Source organism: Propithecus coquereli, unplaced genomic scaffold (genome assembly GCF_000956105.1).
Source record: "Propithecus coquereli isolate 6110/MARCELLA unplaced genomic scaffold, Pcoq_1.0 Scaffold57, whole genome shotgun sequence".
Lineage (NCBI taxonomy): Eukaryota > Metazoa > Chordata > Mammalia > Primates > Indriidae > Propithecus > Propithecus coquereli.
In genome coordinates this window covers 8813988-8835161 of record NW_012151618.1, presented here as the reverse complement: position 1 = coordinate 8835161, position 21174 = coordinate 8813988, and positions in this window count along the sequence as shown.

Here is a 21174-nt window from a genome sequence, read left to right as displayed (position 1 = left end):
ATGGTGTATGGATGTCCTGGTCTGGGCTGTTTTGCAAAACTCACCCATTCCAGTAGAAGCTGCCATCAGCCGCTGTTAGTGTGGGGGTTCCACTGGTGCTTAAGGATTGATTATTAGGGGGTAAAGAGTTTATGCATCAACAAAACACAATTATCACAGAGTTTAGATGCACATTTCCATACACCAGTCAAAAGATATTTTTTTTTTTTTGAGACAGAGTCTCACTCTTTTTTTGCCCGGGCTAGAGTGCCGTGGCATTAGCCTAGCTCACAGCAACCTCAAACTCCTGGGCTCAAGCGATCCTCCTGCCTCAGCTTCCCGAGTAGCTGGGACTACAGGCATGTGCCACCATGCCCGGCTAATTTTTTCTATATATTTTTAGTTGTCTGATTAATTTCTTTCTATTCTCTTAGTAGAGACGGGGGTCTCACTCTTGCTCAGGCTGGTCTCGAACTCCTGAGCTCAAACAATCCACCCGCCTCAGCCTCCCAGAGTGCTAGGATTACAGGTGTGAGCCACCACGCCCGGCCCAAAAGATATTTTTGAACAATGCCTTATAATTGAACACTGAAAAGAAATAGTTAATCAATGAAAAGAAAAAGTTAACGTCCTCCTTAATCTGCACCTGTTTTATAAGACTTTAACAGACTTTATATTCAATGAAAAGAAAAAGTTAATCACTCTTCCTCAGTTCTCCTTCTGTTTTACAAGACTTTAACAGACTTAAAACTCAGGAAGGTGTGGCAGTGTCTACAGAAGGCAACATCAGATCCTATCTGCTCTAGACCCAACAAATCTAAACATCCTGCTTCTCAAACAGGAAGTATTTTCCCAATTGGTTACACCTTGGCATGGAAACACACTGTGCGTACCCAGAGGTGAAACAGGCAAATGAGGGGAGAAGTGATGGTTGATAATCACTCGCCATGTGTTCAAATCCCACAGAAAATTGTTTGGTTTGACAATGTTAGGGAAGCTGTTATGAATGGAATGTTTGTGTTAACCCAAAATTCATACGTTGAAGCCCTAACTCCGCAGTGTGACTGTGTTTGGACCTGGTGCCTATAGGGAAGTAATTAAGGTTAAATGAAGTCATAGGGTGGGGCCCTGATCCAACAGGATTACTGTCCTTATAAGAAGAGATACAGAGCATGCATGCTCTCTCCCTTCCCCACTTTCTGTTTCCTCTCCCCATGTGCAAGCACCAAGGAAAGGTCACATGCACACAGTGAGATGGTGAACCTCTGCAAGCCAGGTAGTGAGACTTCACCAGAAACCACATTTGCTGGCACTTTGAACATGGATTTCCATGGATTTCCACAGTTCCTCCAGAACTGTGAGAAAATAAATGTCTGTTGTTTAAACTGCCCACTCTGTGGTATTTTGTCAGGACAGCTTGAGCAGACTAAGGGACTCAATATCTGATTGGAATGTTGGAGCACATGAGTGGGACTTGTTGAGTGTGAGCTTTATTTTAGAATGATTAGGCTGAAACATCAGTGGGGAATCCCTGAATGACACTATGTGTAAGTTTCTGCTCTTGGACTGGTAAGACCCCCATGAAAGAATTTTCCAGTCTTCTCTCTGGGGGTGACTGCCTGGCTGCAGCGTCCTCTACGCTAAATGGGGTGAGGCTCGGGGGAGGGACCCAGTTTCATGTGTTCTCCCTGTTTTGCAAATGGTACATCCACCATCAAGTGTGTACCTAGTAGTTTTTAGTTCAAATACTCTTTGCTTTACCTTCACTGGATTAAAAAAGCTTTTAATCCTTTATTGGGGTAGGGGTTGTTTCATGGTCTGGATCTGGGAGTCTAACTATTTCTTAAACAGCCTTTAAACAAATATTCCTTATGTAATTCCCACCTTCCTTCCACCTCCAAGTGCTTCCACTTCATCAGCCTTTTGAATTTGCTGTGATTCCTGAAAGTGAGACCCTCCTGAGGCATCAGAGCATATGTGCTTTACCTGAAATGGGCAATGGTGGAGATGGGGAAAGCTGGGCGTTGGCAGAGGACCCTTGGGATCCAGCTCAGGTTAGAGACATAGAGGACATGGGACTACATGGAGAATCATGCAGAAAGATTAGAAATAGCTGAGAAGAGAGCCTTTGACTAGTGGAAAACAGCCAGTCTGGAATCCTACCCTGCTTCTCCCCTTTCCCCCATTGAAACCATGTACAAATGGCTGGTTCATTACTCATTCACTAGTAAGCGATGATAAAGGAACTAGAACAATGCCTGCAAGGAGAAACTATGAGGGGACAAAAAAGAAAAAGTGCAGCTAAATGTATTAGCAGATGATGAATACTCACCAGAAAGATGTATCACAAAGCAGATGAAAATTGTGAGTTGAACACTTTGACATAAATAATAAAAGACAATGAAGCATCATTGAAGCAATCACTGTATTAACAAGGATCACCAAATAGAAATGCAGTATTTGAGGGAAAAGAGAGAGAGAGAGAGAAGAAGCAGAAGAAATAGGAGCTAACAGAACTCAGGAAATAAGTAGAGGGAAAAAACACAACCAATGCAGAAATAAAGACAAAATAGGAAGAGGTAATAAACAATGCAGAAAACACAGGGATATAAAAGATATAAGTGAGAAAAGTAAACACAATGAAATGAAAGTTAAAAATTGAAAAGTTAAAAGAAATTTAGAGCTAAGTGATAAAAGATACGCAAAGGAGATCCAACAAGCATATAAGCAGAATGCTCAAAGCAGAAAACAAAAATAATGATACAGAGTAAATATTTTATGAACATAACCCAAGAAAAATAAGACTCAAAGCTATATATTGAAAAGTCATACTATGTGTCATGGAAAACTGACTGAGAATGATGAACACCAAAACAGATCCTAGTAAAATTAATATATTTTAAAAGATAAAGAATCACTGGGAAGACTGGAAAAAAAGATTTTACTTAAATGAAAAAAAAAGGCTGGGATCAGATGTTTCTACAGCATCTTTTAACACTACCTAGAAGCTCCTGGAGGAAGGAAAGAATGAGCCAGCCAAGCTGCCTTTCAAATACAAAGGCTGAACGTGCAGTAACCTAAGGAACATTAGGTGTCTTGGGCACAAATTTTAAGGGGATGCCCAAAAAGTCAGTAATCAAGAATAATATTTAATACAATGTTAAAATAAATCAAAATTAATGCAAAAAATCTGTAATTAAGACAGTCAAAATTTTAAATAAAGATAGGATCATTTCACTGATGTATATATTTTTTTGGCCTCAGGCTTCAATGCAGCTTGGCAAGGATACGGCACTGCCATGAGCCCTTCCTGCAGAAACTGCTAGAAGACAAAATTCAGTCAACCAAGTTGTAGCGAGGTTGATACTAGGAAAAGTACTGAAAATGAGCACTGACTATATTTAACAGTATAATTAATACTAAAACAAATGTGGAATTCGAATGAGAGAGAAAAATATTATATCCCCTCTTATAATTAAATTCTCTGTTAAGCAACAGTTGGGTCCAAGAGGAAGTAGAAACTAAAGTCATTGGGATACATAGAAAGTAATTTTATAAACACTACATATCAGAATGTATAGATAAAAATAAAGTAAATTCACACCTCACAGGTACAATGCACACTATCTGGGTGATGGATACACTTATGACTTTGACTCAAACTGTACAAAAGCAATTCATGTAACCATAACATTTGTACCCCTGTAATATTCTGGGAAAAAAAACCCACTACCTATCAGAACATATGGATATAAATAAAGCAATTCTCAGGAAAACTTACAAATGTATATATATGTGTATTTGTATGTGTGTATATACACACATATATATTATATATACACACATACAAAAATGTTATAAGCATCCACCTTAGAAAAGAAAAAACAATAAATTGGAAGGAGGAATTAATAAAGATATAAACAGAAAATAATGAGTTTAATAGAATTAATAAACCCCAAAGCTTTAAAAAGATAAACCATTTGCTTATTTATTTAGTTAAAAAAATAGAAGGTGCAAATACAAAAAAATAGGAACTAATAAAAGGGAGTTATAAAAATAGAATAAACTGAATTAATTATAGGAATTATTTTGCTCAATTTTATGCAAATTAATTTGAAAATATGAATGAAATGGACAAGAGCTATTAAAAATAGTTTATCAAAATAGACTTCCCATGATATAGAAACTCTAAACAGATGCATCAGAGAAATCGAGGAAATTGTCCAAGAACCAGCCTCCAAAGCACTAAGACCAGATGGGTTCACAAGTAAATTCAACATCACCATAAAAACAGATAGTTTTAATTATATTTCAATTGTTCCAGAATACCGATGAAGAAAAAGAATCTCCAAAATCTTTTTAGGAAGCCAGTGTAAATTTGTTATCAAAACTTAACAGACATTTTGCAAAAAGGTAAATTACAGACCAATCTCACTTATAAATATATATGTAAAAATTCTAAATAAAATACTGACAAACATAATCCAGAAAAATATTACAAGAACAAATCATATGGGGTTTAACTTGTAGAATACAGGTTCAGATAGTAGAAAACCTATTACTAGAATCCAAAATATTGATAAGTCTAAGAAAGAAATCATATGATTATATCCACAAATGATGAAAAGCCTTTTGAAAAAAATTCAACATTTATCCTTGATAGAAAACAGTCAATAAAATGGGATATTTCTTTGACAGAAAGTATGTTTATCTTGGCCCCAAAACAAGCACGATTTTTAATGGTGGAACTCTAGACATTCCCTTTAAGGAATAGGACAAAGATGTAGACTGTGATGGTTAATTTTGTGTGTCAACTTGACTGGGGTAAGGGAGGCCCAGATAGCTTACACAGTGTTTCTGGGTGTATCTGTGAGGGTATTTTTGGAAGACATTGGCACTCGGATCCATCAGCTATGTAAAGAAGATTGCCCTCACCAATGTGGGTGGACATCAGCCAGTGCATTGAGGGTCTGGATAGAACAAAAAGGCCGAGGAAGGGCGAATTCTTTCTCTCCTTGAGCTGGGACATCTATTTTCTGCTCTCAGGCATCCGAGCTCCTGGTTCTCAGACCCTTGGCCTGAAATTACACCATTGGCTCCCCTGGTTCTTAAGCCTTAGAACTCAGACTAGATGACACTACTGGCTTTTGTGGTTTTCCAGCCTGCAGATGCATTTTATGGGACTTGTTAGCCTCTGTAATCATGTGAGCCAATTCCCATGATAAGTCTTCTCTTATTTCTTCTCTCTCTCTCTCTCTCTCTCTCTATATATATATATATGTCATATTGGTTCTGTCTCTCTGGAGAACCCTGACTAATACAGTAACATTATGCTGCAGGTTGGATCTATTCTTTAACATCTTAAAATAAGAGAAATAAATCAGAAAGGAGAAAAAGTATCTCTATTGGCAGATGATATCATTGAATACCTAAAAGACATACGAAAAAAACCGAATCTAAAACAAGTTGAGAATTTAATTTAGTGAAATAATAGAGTACAAAAGTGACAAACAGAAATTAATATTTTTTGTATGTAAAAACAGATGGAAGATTTGATTCGATCTGGAATCAGGTGAAAAAAAAAAGGATAAAAGGAAGATAAAAGATGAAAGGAAGGAAATATGAAAAGGTGGCCATGCAAATCAGTGAGGGAAAAAAATGAACTATTCCAAAAACAATGCGAGAACAGGGCAGCTTCTGGAAAAAATAAAGTTAGGTCCATACTGTATATAAGAAAAATCCAAATGAATAAAAATTTTAATCTAAATAAATGAACACATTGAATTACAGAAGAAAGCATGAAAGAATTATTTTATATCTCAAAATAAGGGAGGCTTTATAAACTGTGACATAAAATCCAGACGTCTTAAAAGATGAGTACATTCAAGTGTGTGTGTGTGTGTGTTTGTTTTAATGTGCACATCTGTATGTGTTTTCTACATGGCAGAAATCATCAGACAAAAATCAAAAGAAAGATGACAAATTGGGGAAAATATTTTAAGCTCATATTGTAAAGATCTAATTTCTTTAATATATAATGAGATCCTACAATTTCGGTAAGAAAATAGTCTTTAGAGAGTTCACCAAGAGGAAACCAAAAGTGATCCTTAAATACACGCAAAACTGCTCAGCCTCACACATAATGAGAGAGAGAAAGGTATATTAAAGCTACACTGAGATGCCATTTTTCACCAGTTTGGCAAAAGCTAAAAGTTTGCTAAAATGTCCTGTTGGCAAGGATGTAGGGAAACAGGCACTTTTGTACATTGCTGGTGGGAGTATATTGGTGCAAATCCTCTGGAGGGAAATTTGGCAATGGTATAACAGTTATAAATGCGTATTTCCTTTGACCCAGCAATTAAACATCTAGAAATTTACCTTATAGATATACTTAAGCATGTGTAATAATTTATGTAACAGATAATTTATTGTAGCATTGTTTGGAGATTGGAAAACTTGGACGTCTATCTGCAGGGGGCTATTTACTAGCCATGGTACATTCCTACAAAAGAATACTATGTAACTGTAAAAAAGAATGAATCCGTTCTTTATATACTGATTTGGAGAGATTTCTAAGGTATATCATTAAGTAGTAAAAGGAAGGTGAGTAATCTTATAATATTTTGTATAAAATAGAGATGGGAGAATATATACTATGTTTGCATTTGCATTTTTAAAATCTCTGGAAGAATAAACCAGAAACTACTAATAGTAGTTGTTGGAAGAGGATGAGAACTGTGTAGATGGGACATGGCTGGGAAGGAGGCTTCTCAGAGTATGCTTTTTTGTACTTTTTGATGTTTGAAGCATCTGAGTATTTTACCTATTCGAAACAATAAATTAATGATTTTTTTCAAATTTAAAAATGAGTCTAAGAACTTAAATATCACTTGCATATTTGAAATGGCCAAAAAAAAAAAAAAAGTCACTACATTACAACAAGATTGCAATAACTAAGCTCATTGGAATTTGTGTTGCACTTAACTTTGGAAATAAATGCCACATAAATAAGAAATGCAATCTAGGAATTTAGTCATTAAATAGCATTCCAGAGTAGGATGCCTGAATCAGTGGATTTTAAACCCTCTGCACCTGCATTCATGGTTCTATGGAGATATTAGTGATATATAGCTTCATAAGCTATAGGCCCTAGGAGATGCTTAAATAAGAAGGAAAGATGCAATTTTGCTCAACTGTCTCAAATTTATATCAAGTTTTTTTAATCAGCTGCATACAATAAGCGTGCTTTGCTAGATTGACCAATGGATTGACTGACTGATTTTACTGAATGTAAGCAGACCACTGGGTTTGTGTTGACCAGGAGGCAGGGTATGAACTAAAATATTTAAACCATCCAAAAATATTTTGCTTACTTTTTAGTTAATTAGAAAATGTAATTAAACAGGTTAATTAATATCCAATTACATTGTTTTCTCACATCAGAATAATAAATGTTTATTGCACAAGATTTAAAAAATTTAGATTAAAAAAGGGAGAAAACAAAAAGCCAGCATGCAAAATAATCTTCGATAGCCTTTTGATATCTTTTTCTAGTCTTTGTGTATGTTTAAAAAATTGATCCTGATTTTTTATGACCCGTTTTCATGTAATAAGATTGTACATACCAGCATTTCCAGTGTTAATTGCATTCCAGAGCATGATTTTTAATGACTCTTGTGTATTCCATTGTGTGGATGTACCATAATTTATTTAACTAATCTTGTAGTCTTAGACATCTAAGGACAACCTATTTCTGAAGCACTTTGTTTAATTGGAATTTTCCTGTATCTTGCTTATGATGAATTTAGTTTCCTTTTTGAAAGTGCTGTGTAGAATTCTCACACTGGCTGCCTGAGAAGGATGCAATTCTTGGTCTTGTTCTATAGTGGGTCCAGTCCCAAAGGCCAATATTTGAACGTGGCTATCTTGTTTTCTGCTGAAGTGATGATTGGTCACCATTGGATGTGTCTTCCAAAGCCATTTGAAACAATGTTTTTTCTGGCTGATGCTTATTGTGCATTAGACTGTTGCTGAGATGCTCTCAGATGTTACAGCGTGTATATGGAAAACGAACTGGGGTATGGGTGTTCTATGCAAGGAATAGTTTTCTTTTTTAATTGGAGGATAAGGCCATCACTTTTGGAAAACTAGGCTGGAATTTGGCACGATAAGAAATTCCAAGCTGGGCCAAACATTCCGAGATATGAGTTTTATCTCAAGTCCTATGAAATTACATGATTTTAGAAAATCATCTCTTTTATTACTTTTTTAGCCTTCTTTATTAAATAACGTATTGTATAAATTCCCATTTGGACTGCAGTTCAGAAAGTGCACATTCAATGTGTAATGTGGAGAGCTTTGTTAATTTTGCTTTAGTCACTCGTAATTTGATTGAAAGTAGACAAGTTATGGTCTATCTCTAGTTTCCTTTAAAGTCAACAAACTTTCCTTCTCTGACAATAAATATAAAAATTGTGAACACATGTTAGGCTTAATACATATTATACGAGTGAATGAAATAGTTTTTAAATATTCCCAAGCATATTAGATAAATTTTCACATATGAAAAATAACATGCTACCTATAAATAACTCTTTTCTGTTTCTTACATTGTCTCCCAAGGCTGATTGGATAATATAATTAGCTTCTTGTGAGTTACTATATATATTATGAGAAAAATGACACAGGTGGAATTTCTTTTTCAATATTCTGTAGTGAAGTCTTTGCTAATTACAAATCAGTGAGGTCCTATTTTATATCAATCTATGCTCATGTGCAATTCCCAGTCCTCTTACATAAGATTTTCTGGTGGGGAGCACTGTTCAAGGGCAAATAGTGGAAATTGTATCTTGGAGTGTGTACTGAGGCCAAGTAAGAATGAGCTAGAACATCAACTAGGAGCAGATAACCTAAGTCAAAATATGGACCAAGTGGAGTGGTGAGGAGAGGACCAGAAATCAAGAGCCAGGAGCAGTCTGATCTTATATAAGAGATAGGAAGCCATCATTGTGTTTGAATAAGACTAACAGGACTTCATGGGTATTTTAAAAGGATAATTGGTAGCGTGTGCTGGATGAATAGGGGAAGGGAGGCTACCGGGCAGTCTAGGCATGACAGTGGTTTGTGAAACTTTTGGACCTCTCGCATTTGGCAATCCAGTGCAATTCCCTTCATAACATGGAACAAGAGTGTCACACAGTACTTGCTTTTTAATAGTGATGCACTCTGATATTTTCTGCTCTATCTAGTTTGTTCTATTACATTTATGAAATGAAATGTTGGTCATGAGCCTCTAACTTGATTTAACAAATCTTAATAGATCAAAATTTACAGTTTGAAAAACACTGACTTGAAAGAAGCAATGGAAGTAATACTCTGAAAATTAAGGACATGCTTTTCTCTTTTGCCTTTTCCAGTGTGTGACCTTTGCCCTAAAGGCATCCATCTGTCTTGCGGATGATTGGGATTTATTTTAGAAGGGAAGCAAAGAGAACCACCAAGGCAGTATTCTGATTCTGACATTCAAATATAGGAATTTACAGCAAGACTGTAAACTTTTATAACAGGCCATTGTCTTGAATTTGAATGCCTAACCGTACTTACCTACCTTTAAAAGAGAATCGGCAGGAAGTGGAGGGGGAAAGTCCATGTCTTTCAGAACAGGCCTGCCTGAGAGGTTCCCTCTGGAAGAACGAGGTACCTCTGTATCGAGATGCACAAAGCAGCTAGCCAGACTGGGACCACATACCACCCATGGTAAGTCTACAGCTGAGTCGAAGCCAAAAAATGTCAAGACCATCATAGAGAACACTGGTTAAGCCAAGAGAATGAAGGATTCGCTAACTATGAGTTAAAAAAAAAAAGGACTCCCTTCATTTCTTGGGTGGTTTCAATCCCAGGCTATTAGTTCCACTCTAATTGTTACGCTATTTCTATTTGTGAGTTATATATCAAAGTATTATCTGAGCCGATATTTAGTAGTACAAGTAAGCAATTCACAAATGCCATGGTGACCAGCATTTAAATTCCAACATACACATTTTTTTTTTTTTTAATTTCAGGGTATCATGAGGGTACAAACATTAAAGTTACACTTTATGTGTCTGTCTCACCCAAGCAAGGGTTGGGGGCATGCCCTTCCCCACTACAGTGCTCCCTGTGTCCTTTAGTTGTGGGTTTATCCCCCATCCCCCTAATCCCTGGAGAGCATTTCTGCCATGTGAGCACCCTAGTGTTCATCAGTTAGTACCAACTCGATGGCGAGTAAAAGTGGAGCCCATTCTTCCGATCTTGTGGTGCCTCACTTTGGATAATGGGCTTAAGTTTAATCCAGGAAAGTATAAGAGGTGCTAGATCACTGTCGTTTCTTATTATTAATATTCCATTGTACACATATACCAAATTTTAATAATCCACTCATGGATTGACGGGCACTTGGGTTGTTTCCACATCCTTGCAATAGTGAATTGTGCTGCCATAAACATTGGGGTGCAGATGTCCTTATCATGGAATGTTTTTTGCTCTTTTGGGTAGATGCCTAATAGTGCTATTGCTGAATTGAATGGTATTTCTATTTTTAGCTCTTTGAGGAATCTCCAAATTCTTTTCCACAGAGGTTGCACTAATTTGCAGTCCCACCAGCAGTGTAAGAGTATTCCTGTCTCTCCACATCCTCACCAGCATTTGTTGTTTTGGGATTTTTTGATAGAGGCCAATCTCACTGGGGTTAGGTGATATCTCATTGCGGTTTTGATTTGCATTTCTCTAATGATTAGAGATGTTGAGCATTTTTTTTATGTTTGCTGGCCATTATTCTGTCTTCTTTTGAGAAGTTTCTGTTCATTTCCTTTGCCCATTTGTTGATGGGGCTGTTTGATTTTTTCTTATTGATTTTTTTGAGTTCTAGATAGATTCTGGTTATCAGCCCTTTATCAAATGTATAGAGAGCAAATATTTTCTCCCATTCTGTAGGCTGTAATACACATTTTGAAGGCAGAAAGTGCATTGTAGAAGAAATGTATGGCTTCATTACAAAATCGGCTTAGAAGTAAGAATGGCAATCAATAGCTTTTAGACAAATACGATAAAAAGTGAAGGCAAAACAATGCTCTATCAGGTACTTACTTCATGCTTTGAAAATTATGTTCAGAAGGGAATCAGGAGAAACGCTGGATTTAAAATATGTCACTGCAGCATATTTGCTCCATAGCAAAAAATTTAAAAAATCTACTGACAGTCACTAGCTTTAGTTCTGTAAGTACCTCAAGGCACTTGGGAAGCGTTCCTTTGAAAAGGGCTCCAAAAGTTGATTTGTTTGATAAAAAGCGAGATTTGGATCTGTGGACTAATGAGGTCAGATAGTGTGTGCTAATTAGAAGTAGAATGAACAAAACAACGAAGATGAATTTTTATTAATTTTCATGGCAAGTAGCTGTCTCAGAGAAGCATTTTACTTTAGCTGTTTTCATTCCATTTCTAGGAGTTTCTATCTTAAAAGCTCTCTTGATAAGCAGAAGTTGTTCGTAAACTTAAACATCAAATCTGAGATGGTGAAGTTTGAGACAGATGAGCTGTCAGCAGCTGATATATTACTCGTGGGGGAGATGGGTCCTCGGCACTCTCAGTTGTGCAACTGTGGGGTTAAAGGAGCAAGCCTCGTGGATTCAGTCCCCAAAGAGCTAATCCACTTTGCAAAGGAATAAATAATCTCCTGGAGTTCATGCACCCACCGTCTCTTCAAACCTCTTGAAATCAAATTCATAGATGGGTGGAGGGAGGAGGTGGAGGGTAGATAACTCAGAACTCATGGAAAAGCAACTCAAATTATACTTACTGATTACTAGAGTCAGCTTTAAATGAGAAAATATTTATGGTTGATCATTTGTTAACCCCATCAGTGCATATGTTAAAGGAGTTTAATCCTACTAACAGTGTCCTTTAAAATTCCTTAACTTGGAGCTTTTTTCATACAATACCTATGTATTGAAATAACATAGGTCTTTGTGGTTATGCCATCCCGAAAAATCCCAGAGTAACAGAAGGCAAAGACTTCAGATGGGAAAATGTAAAGAAAAAAATCCAATTGTGATACTTTCATTATAGCAGTACTTAAATTGCATTTATCTATCAAAACTTTCACCGTCATAGCTCATGTATAGACACTAGAGATGAATGAAATTCAAGAAATAATCCACTATGGAATTTTCACATCCTGAAATGATCTCTGGGAGCCTGTTTCTAAATGACTTCTTTCTAAAGCACTAATTTCTCTCGTGCCTATGAAATCACTTGATGGATATTATCTAACAGTATGTTGGTGCCAGAAGTCTTGCAAGGACTGCTTAACATCTGGTTTCAAATAACTGTTTTGGGTGTAGTCAGTTCAGTCAACTACATAGTTTCACCATCAGGTAGCACATTTTAATCCTGGTAGATCTTAAAGCCTGTCTTTAGCCGCAAGTTAAAGTCTGTGGTTTGGATTCTACAGAATTTAATTGTATCTATACCCTACAATTTACAGCTTAGTTGTACAGGGTCTGATATTTGCTAATTGCTTCAAGTGTGTTCACCTACCTTTATGAAGATTGTCTTTCCAGAGTTTTGAGGGCAGAGGCCCAAATCTTACCCTTTGTGTGCTTTCTGGCTCTTAGTATTTTGATCATCAAGGTTCCCTAGGGGACAAAAGGCATATATATATATATATATATATATAATATATAGGCATTATATATATATGTTATATATAAAATCCACAGTGACCATTGCTTATTTTTTCTTCTTCAAAAAACACCTATACAAGCAGATGTTTTCCAAAAAGTAAGTTTTTTTTCAAACAATTAATCCTATCATCCTCTCACTCCAATGGGAATATTTCATACCTTCTCTGGCAGAAAGTTATGCAGCTCTTTTTTGGACTCCTCCCACTGAAAGGTAGATTTATCCATTAGAATGTATTCAGCTGCCAATAACAGAGTATCCAGCTAGTCACACTGCAGAATCTAGGTTCTGTTGACAGAGAAGGAGTCAGGCATATCTCTTAGGTTGGCCAGCCAAGTACCAGAGCAGGGTACTTGCTTAAGTGATCAAAGTCATTCCTGTCGAAAAACTCTGATGATCAGCATACGTATTTTCTGATATTGACTAAAATTTTAACTCCCTAGAATTTCATTCTGACTATTTGAACATGGTGGAATGATTTTATTCTCTTTCTACCAGAAAATTCTTCAAATATTTCTTAATAGCTTTATTGAAAGTATAAATTATGTAATGTAAAACTCACCTATTGTAAGTGTACACTTCAATGACTTTAGAAGATTTGTGCACACATCAACACAATCTAGGTTTAGAATATTTCTTTTGCCCCGGAAAGTTTCCTCGTGTCCATCTGCCATCAATCTCTGCATCCACCTTTCCCACCTCCAGTCCCAAGCAAGCAGCCACTGATCTGCTTTCTGGTTCTAAAATTTTTCTTTTCAGGGATTTTTTTTTAGTAGATGTAATTATACCATATGTACCATAGGTAGTTCTTTATGTCTGGCTTGTTTCACTAGTATGTTTTTGAGGTTCATGAATACTGTAGCATGCCTATATCCATGATTCATTCCTTTTTATGGCTGAGTAGTATTCCATTGTGTGGATATCGTATTTTGTTTTCCCATTTACCAAGTGGAGGATATTTGGATTATGTCCTATTTTGGACTCTTATGAATAATGTGGCTATGAGCATGCATGTACAAGCCTTTGTGTGAACATGTTTTAATTTCTCTTGGGTGCATTCCTAGGAGCAGACTTGCCAGGTTGTACGGCAAGTCTAGATTTAACCTTTTCAGAAAACTCCAAATAGTTTTCCAAAGTTTGTAGACCATTTCACATTCCCATAGCAATGTGTGAGGGTTCCAGTTTCTCTACATCCTCATCAGCATCTGGTAATGTCTGTTTTTTTGATAGTAGCTATTCTTGAGTGTATGTGTACGTGTGTGTCTAGTGGTATCTCAATATGTATGTGGTTTTTCAATAAATAATAGACTTTATTCTTTAGTACAATTTTAGATTTATGAAATAATTGAGCAGATAATATACAGAGTTCTATTACTCTCTCTCCAGTCTTCCCTACCATTAACATCTTGCATCAGTAGGGTATATTTGTTATGATTAACGAACCAATATTGATACATTACCTATAGTCCATAGTTTACATTAAGGTTCACTGTTTATGCTGTACAGTTCTATGGGTTTTGACAAACGTATATCGCCACCATTGCAGTTTCATGTGGAATAGTCTCATCACCCTAAACATCTCCTGTGTTTACCTATTCATCCCTCCCTCTCTCCACCCAAATCCCTGGCAACCACTGACCTTTTTACTGTCTCTGTAGTTTTGCCTTTTCCAAAATGTCATAAAGTTGGAATCATAGAATATGTAGCCCTTTCAAACTGGCTTCTTTTGCTTAGCTATATGCATTTAAATTTCCTCCATGTCTTTTTGTGGCTTGATAGCTCATTTCTTTTTACTTCTGAATAATATTCCATTGTATGGATATATCACAGTTTATATGTTCACCAATTAAAGAATATTTTGGTTACTTTTAGTTTTTACAATTATGAATAAGGCAGCTAAACATATTCATGTGCAAGTTTATATGTGGATATAAATTTTTAGTTGGATAAATATCTACGAACACAATTGCTGGTAAGACTATTTTCAGTTTTTTAAGAAACTACCAAACTGTCTTCCAAAGTAGCTGTACCATTTTGCATTCCCATCAGCAATGAATGAACATTCCTGTTCTTCTTCATCCTTGCCAGTATTTGTTATTGTCAGTTTTGGGTTAAAATTTTAGCCATTTTAATTGGTGTGTAGCGGTATCTCATTGTTGTTTTAATGTTTTAATTTACGATTCCTTAGTGACTTATGATGATGAACATCTTTTCATAAGCTTGTTTGCCATGTGACTATCTTCTCTGGTGAGGTGTCTGTTCAGATATTTCTTCCATTTTTTAAAACCTGAGCATTTATTTTCTTATTGTTGAGTTTTAAGTGTTATTTGTAGAAAGAGATAAGAACCATGTCTAGACTTTTTTTTTTTTTGCATATGGATGTCCAATTATGCCAGAACCATTTGTTGAAAAGACTATCCTTCTTCCATTATATTGCCTTTGCTCCTTTGTCAAAGACCAGTTGAGTGTATTGGGGAGGGTCTATTTTTGAGCTCTCCATTCTTTTCCATTGATCAATTTGTCTGTTCTTTCACCAGTACCACACTGTCTTGATTGCAATAGATTTATAGTAAAAGTTGAGTGGTGTGAGTCCTCTGACTTGCTCTTCAGTATTGTGTTGGCCATCCTGGATCTTTTGCCTTTCCATGTAAATGTTAGAATCGGTTTGTTGATATCCACAAAATTACTTTGCTAGCATTTTGATTGGGATTTTATTGAATCTGTAGATCAAGTTGGGGGAGAACTGATGTCTTTACAATATTAAGACTCCCTGTCTATGACCATGGGATATTTTTCCATTTATGTAGATCTTTTTTGATTTTTTTCCCTTTTTTATGTAGTTTCTCTCATATAGATCTTGTGCATATTTTATTAGACTTATGCCTAAGTATTTCTCTTTTTTATGGTGTTATGTACGTTGTGTTTTCTTTTTTGTTTTTTTTTTTGAGACCGAGTCTCGCTCTCTTGCCTGGGCTAGAGTGCCGTGGGGTCGTCCTAGCTCACAGCAACCTCAAACTCCTGGGCTCAAGCGATCCTCCTGCCTCAGCCTCCTGAGTAGCTGGGACTACAGGCACGTGCCACCATGCCCAGCTAATTTTCTCTCTATATATATTTTTAGTTGTCTGGATAATTTCTTTGTACTTTTAGTAGAGACGGGGTCTCGCTCTTGCTCAGGCTGGTCTTGAACTCCTGACCTTGAGTCATCCACCCGCCTCGGCCTCCCAGAGTGCCAGGATTACAGGCGTGAGCCACCATGCCTGGCTGTATGTTGTGTTTTTAACTTCAAATTCTAATTGTTTATAGCTGGTATGTAGGAAAGCAACAGACTTTTGTATATTAATCTTACATCTTGCAACCTTACTATAATTGCTTATTAGTTTTAGAAGGTTTTTATTATTCTTTGGGATTTTCTACATAAACAATTGTGTCATCTAGGAACAAACACAATTTTATTTCTTCCTTCCCAATCTGCATACCTGTTATTTGCTTTTCTTTTTTATGCATTAGCTGAGACTTCCAGTATGATGTTGAATAGGAAAGATGAGAGGAGACATCCTTGCCTTGTTCTGGATCTGAGGAGAAAAGTATCCAGTTTCCAGATATTAAGTATGATGTTAGCTGTAGGTTTTTTTGTAGATGTTCTTTATTAAAGATCTTTGTCTGGTTTTGGTATGAGGATAACGTTGCCTTATAGAATGAGTTAGCAAGTATTCCCTCTGCTTCTATCTTGAAGATGAGATTGTAGAGAATTATTATGATTTCTTACTTAAATGTTTGGTAAAGTTCACCAGTGAACCTATCTAGATCTGATATTGTCTGTTTTGGAAGATTGTTAATTATCGACTCAATTTCTTTAATAAGCGTATTCAGGTTATCTATTTTTTCTTATGTGAATTTTGGCAGATTATTTTTCAAGGAATTAGTTCATTTCATCTAGTGTATCAAATTTGTGGCCATTGAGTTGTTCATAATACAATTTTATTATCCTTTTAATGTGTATGGGATCAGTATTGATGGCTCCTCTTACGCATATGTTATGTCTTCTCTCTTTTTTTCATGGTTAACCTTGCCACAGGTTTATTGATTTTGGTTTATTTTTTTTAATTAATAAAGAACTTGCTTTTGGTTTTGTCGATGTTCTCTATTGATTTTCTATTCTCAATTTCATTGAAACTCTAGTTTTTATTTCTTCTGCTTGCTTCAGGCTGATGTTATTTTTCTTTTTCTAGTTTCCTAAGGTAGAAGCTTAGATTATTGATCGTAGATCTCTTTTTTCCTACTACATACATTTGAAGCTATTAATTTCCCTCTAAGCACTGCTTTTTCTATATCCCACAGATTTTAATAAGTTGTGTCTTCATTTTCATTTAGTCCACAATATTTAAAAATTTCTCTTGAGGCTTTTTCTTTGACCCATGTGTTATTTAAAAGTGTGATGTTTGATCTCCAAATATTGTGGGATTTTCCAGCTATCTTTCAATTACTGATTTTGAGATGCTACTATAGATTCTTTTGGTTAATGTTAGCATGGTATATCTTTCTTCATCCCTTTACTTTTAATCTATCTGTATCTTTATATTTAAAGTGAATTTTTTTTGTAGGTAATATATAGTTGAGTCTTGATTTTTAATACACATTGACAGTCTCTGTCTTTTAATTGGTTTATTTAGACCATTCACATTTGAAATTTAAAAAAATTTTAAATGCTATTTTCTAAATTTACGAATAATAATTGTACATATTCATAGGGTACACAATGATGTTTCAAACATATAATGTATGGTGATCAGATAAGGATAATTAGTACATCAATCATCTTAAACATTTATCATTTCTTTGTGTTGGGACCATTCAATAGCTTCTTTCTAGATATTTGAAACTATATATTTAATAATATGTTACTGTTAACTATAGTAATACTACAGTGATATAGAACACCATTCCTCCTATCTAGCTGTAACTTGTTAACAAATCTCTCCTGATCCTTCTCTTCCTACCCTTCCCAGCCTCAAGTATCCTCTGTTCTACTTTTTACTTATATGAGATCAACTTTTTTTTTTTTTTTAGCTTCCACATACAAGTGAGAACATGTGGTGTTTAACTTTCTGTTCGTGGCTAATTTCACTTAACATATTGTCCTCCAGTTTCATACATGTTGCCATGAATGACAGGATTTGGGTTTTTTTAATGGCTGGCTAGTATTCCATGGTATATATTAATAAATATACCACATTTTCTTTATTCATCTGTTATTGGACACCTGGGTTGATTTCATGTATTGGCTATTTTGAATAGTGCTGCAATAAACATGGAGGTGCAGATACCTCTCCAATATAATGATTTCCTCTCCTTTGGATAAATTCCCAGTGGTGGGATTACTGGATCCTATGGTAGTTCTATTTGTAGTTTTTAGAGGAACCTCCATATTGTTCTCCACAGTGACTGTACTAGTTTACATTTCCACCAACAGTGTATAAGAGTTCCCTTTTCTCTGTGTTCTTGCCAGCATTTACATTTTGACTTTTTGATAATAGTCCTTCTAACTGGGGTAAGATGATACCTCATTGTGGTTTCGGTTGGCATTTCCCAGATGATTACTGATGTTGAGCATTTTTTCATATATTTCTTGGCCATTTGTATGTCTTCCTTTGAGAAATGTCTGTTTAGATCATTTGCATGTCTTTTTTTTTGAGACAGAGTCTCACTGTGTTGCCCAGGCTAGAGTGCCGTGGCGTCAGCCTAGCTCACAGCAACCTCAAACTCCTGGGCTCCAGCGATCCTTCTGCCTCAGCCTCCCGAGTAGCCGGGACTACAGGCATGCGCCACCATGCCCGGCTAATTTTTTCTATATATTTTTAGTTGTCCAATTAATTTCTTTCTATTTTTAGTAGAGACGGGGTCTCGCTCTTGCTCAGGCTGGTTTCGAACTCCTGAGCTCAAACAATCCGCCCGCCTCTGCCTCCTAGAGAGCTAGGATTACAGGTGTGAGCCACCGCACCCGGCCTGCATGTCTTTTAATTGGATTGCTTGCTTTTTTGCTATTGAGATGTTTCAGTTTTTTCTATGTTCCAGATAGTAAACCCTTGTCACATGAGTAGTTTGCAAATACTTTCTCCCATTCTATAGGTTTAGATCATTCACATTTAAAATGATTATTGATACAATTGGGTTAGTAGCTACAATTTTTGTAATTGCTTTACGTTTGTTGTACTTGTTCTTTGTTTCTTTTTTTTAAAAAAAATCTTTTTCTGCCTTCTCTGGTTTTAATTGAGCATTTTGTGTAATTTTAGTTTCTCTCCTCTCTTAGCACATCAATTATACTTCTTAACATTTTTTAGAGATTTCTTTATAGTTTGCAATATACATTTACAATAACCTAAGTTTACTTTCAAATAATACTATACCCCCTCCTGAGTACTGCAGGTATCCTATAACAGAGTACTCCCAATGTCTCCCACCATGTCTTATATCGTTGCTGTCATTCATTTCATTTATTCATAAGCTATAATTACCAAATATATTGTTGCTATATTGTTGCTATTATTATTTAAACAAATAGTTATCTGTTAGGTCAATTATTAATAGGAAAAAGAAAACATTTTATTTTAACTTCATTTATTTCTTTTCTAATGCTCTTTCTTCATGTAGATTCTAGTTTCTGATCATATCATTTTTCTTCTCTCTGAAGAACTTCTTTTAACATTTCTTGTAGGTCTGCTGGCAACAAATTCCTTTTTTTTTTTTTTTTTAGAGATAGGACCTAGCTCTGTTGCCCAGGTCAAGTGCAGTGACGTGATTGTAGCTTACTGCAGCCTTGAACTCCTAAGCTCAAGCTATCCTCCTGCCTCAGCCTCCCAAGTAGCTGTGATTACAGGTCTCTCTCTCTCTCTTTTTCTTTTTCTGAGCAAGTCTTTATTTCCCCTTCACCTTTGAAGGATAATTTCACTGGATATGGAATTCTAGGTTGGTAAATTTTTTTATCACTTTAAATATTTCACTACACTCTTTTCTTGTTTACATGGTTTCTGAACAAAAGCCCAGTGGAATTCTTATCCTTATTCCTCTATAGGTAAGGTGATTTTTTTCTTCTGGCTTCTTTCAAGATTTTCTGTTTGTCTTTGGTTATAGGCAATTTGAATATGATACATCTAAGCATAAATTTTCTGGTATTTAACCTACTAGGCATTCTCTGGATTTCCTGGATATGCGGTTTGGTGTCTGTTATTAATTTTGAAAGATTTTCAGCCGTTATTATTTAAAATATTTGTTCTGTCCTTTCTTCTTCCTCTGGCATTTCTGTTATGCCTATTTATACCTTTTGCAGGTGTCCCACAGTTCTTGGATATTCTGTTCTGTTTTTTACCTATTCTCTTTTCTCTTTGCTTTTCAGTCTGGGACATTTCTGTGGACATATCTTCAAACTTCTGCTTCTTTCGCAGCCTGGCCCGGTCTGCTGATGAGCCTTCAAAGGCGTCCTTCATTTCTGACATAGTATTTTTGATTTCTAGCATTTCCTTTGTGATTCTGTCTTAGTGTTTCCATCTTTCCACTTACATTATCCATCTATTCTTGCATGTTGCCCACTTTCTCCATTAGAGCCCTTGGTGTATTAAGCATAGTTATTTTAAATTCCCAATCTGGTAATTCTAATATCTGTCATGCCTGAGTATGGTTCTGACACTTGTTTTGTCTCTTCAGACTGTTTTTTCTAGCCTTCAACATGCCTGTAACTTTTTGTTGAAAGCCATATATGATGTACCAGTTAACAGAAACTGGGGTAAATAGATTATTAGGGTAAGATTTTATGTTTATCTCATTAGGAGTTGGGCTGTGTTTAATGTTGGTTGTAGTTGTAGGTGTTGAAGGTTTCTATTTCCTCTAGTGTTCCTGTTTCTGTCTCCCCTCTTGTCTTTGGGTTTCCCTAAGAACTCCTTCTTGAAAGGAGTCTGTGTCTTGCAGCTCTCTCAGTTGTAATCCACTGTCCTGATACTTGAGCCCTGTTGATGTTGTGGTAAGTACTGGGGAGTGGAAGCATTCTATAATCTTATGATTAAATTTCAGGGTTCTTTTTAGTGGATCTAAGTCCTTTCAGGAGAGTTTCTTCGTCTTTTTTTTCTCCCTTGATGAAAAACAGATAGGTTAGAGGGAGCTCAAGCTGTCTAATCGCCATTCTCCTAGGTCAGATGAGGGTCTGGTAGAGTAATCTCTCTCAAGGGTCGGCCTTTGTTATGAAGAATAGAATGCTTTGTTAACATTTCATAACGGTTACTTGTTCCCCGGCTGTATTTCATAATGGTTACCTTTCCCCTCTCCCTCCTGGAAGCAAGAGATTTTTCTCCCATCTTTACCAACCTGATGGGGATTCTGGAGGTAAAACTCATGGAAGTGTGGGAGCCTTGCTAAGACTGGGCCCCCAGGAGTATTAACTCTCCGACCAGACCTTGTTCGGCCTCCAGGCGTTAGTCAATTACCACGTAA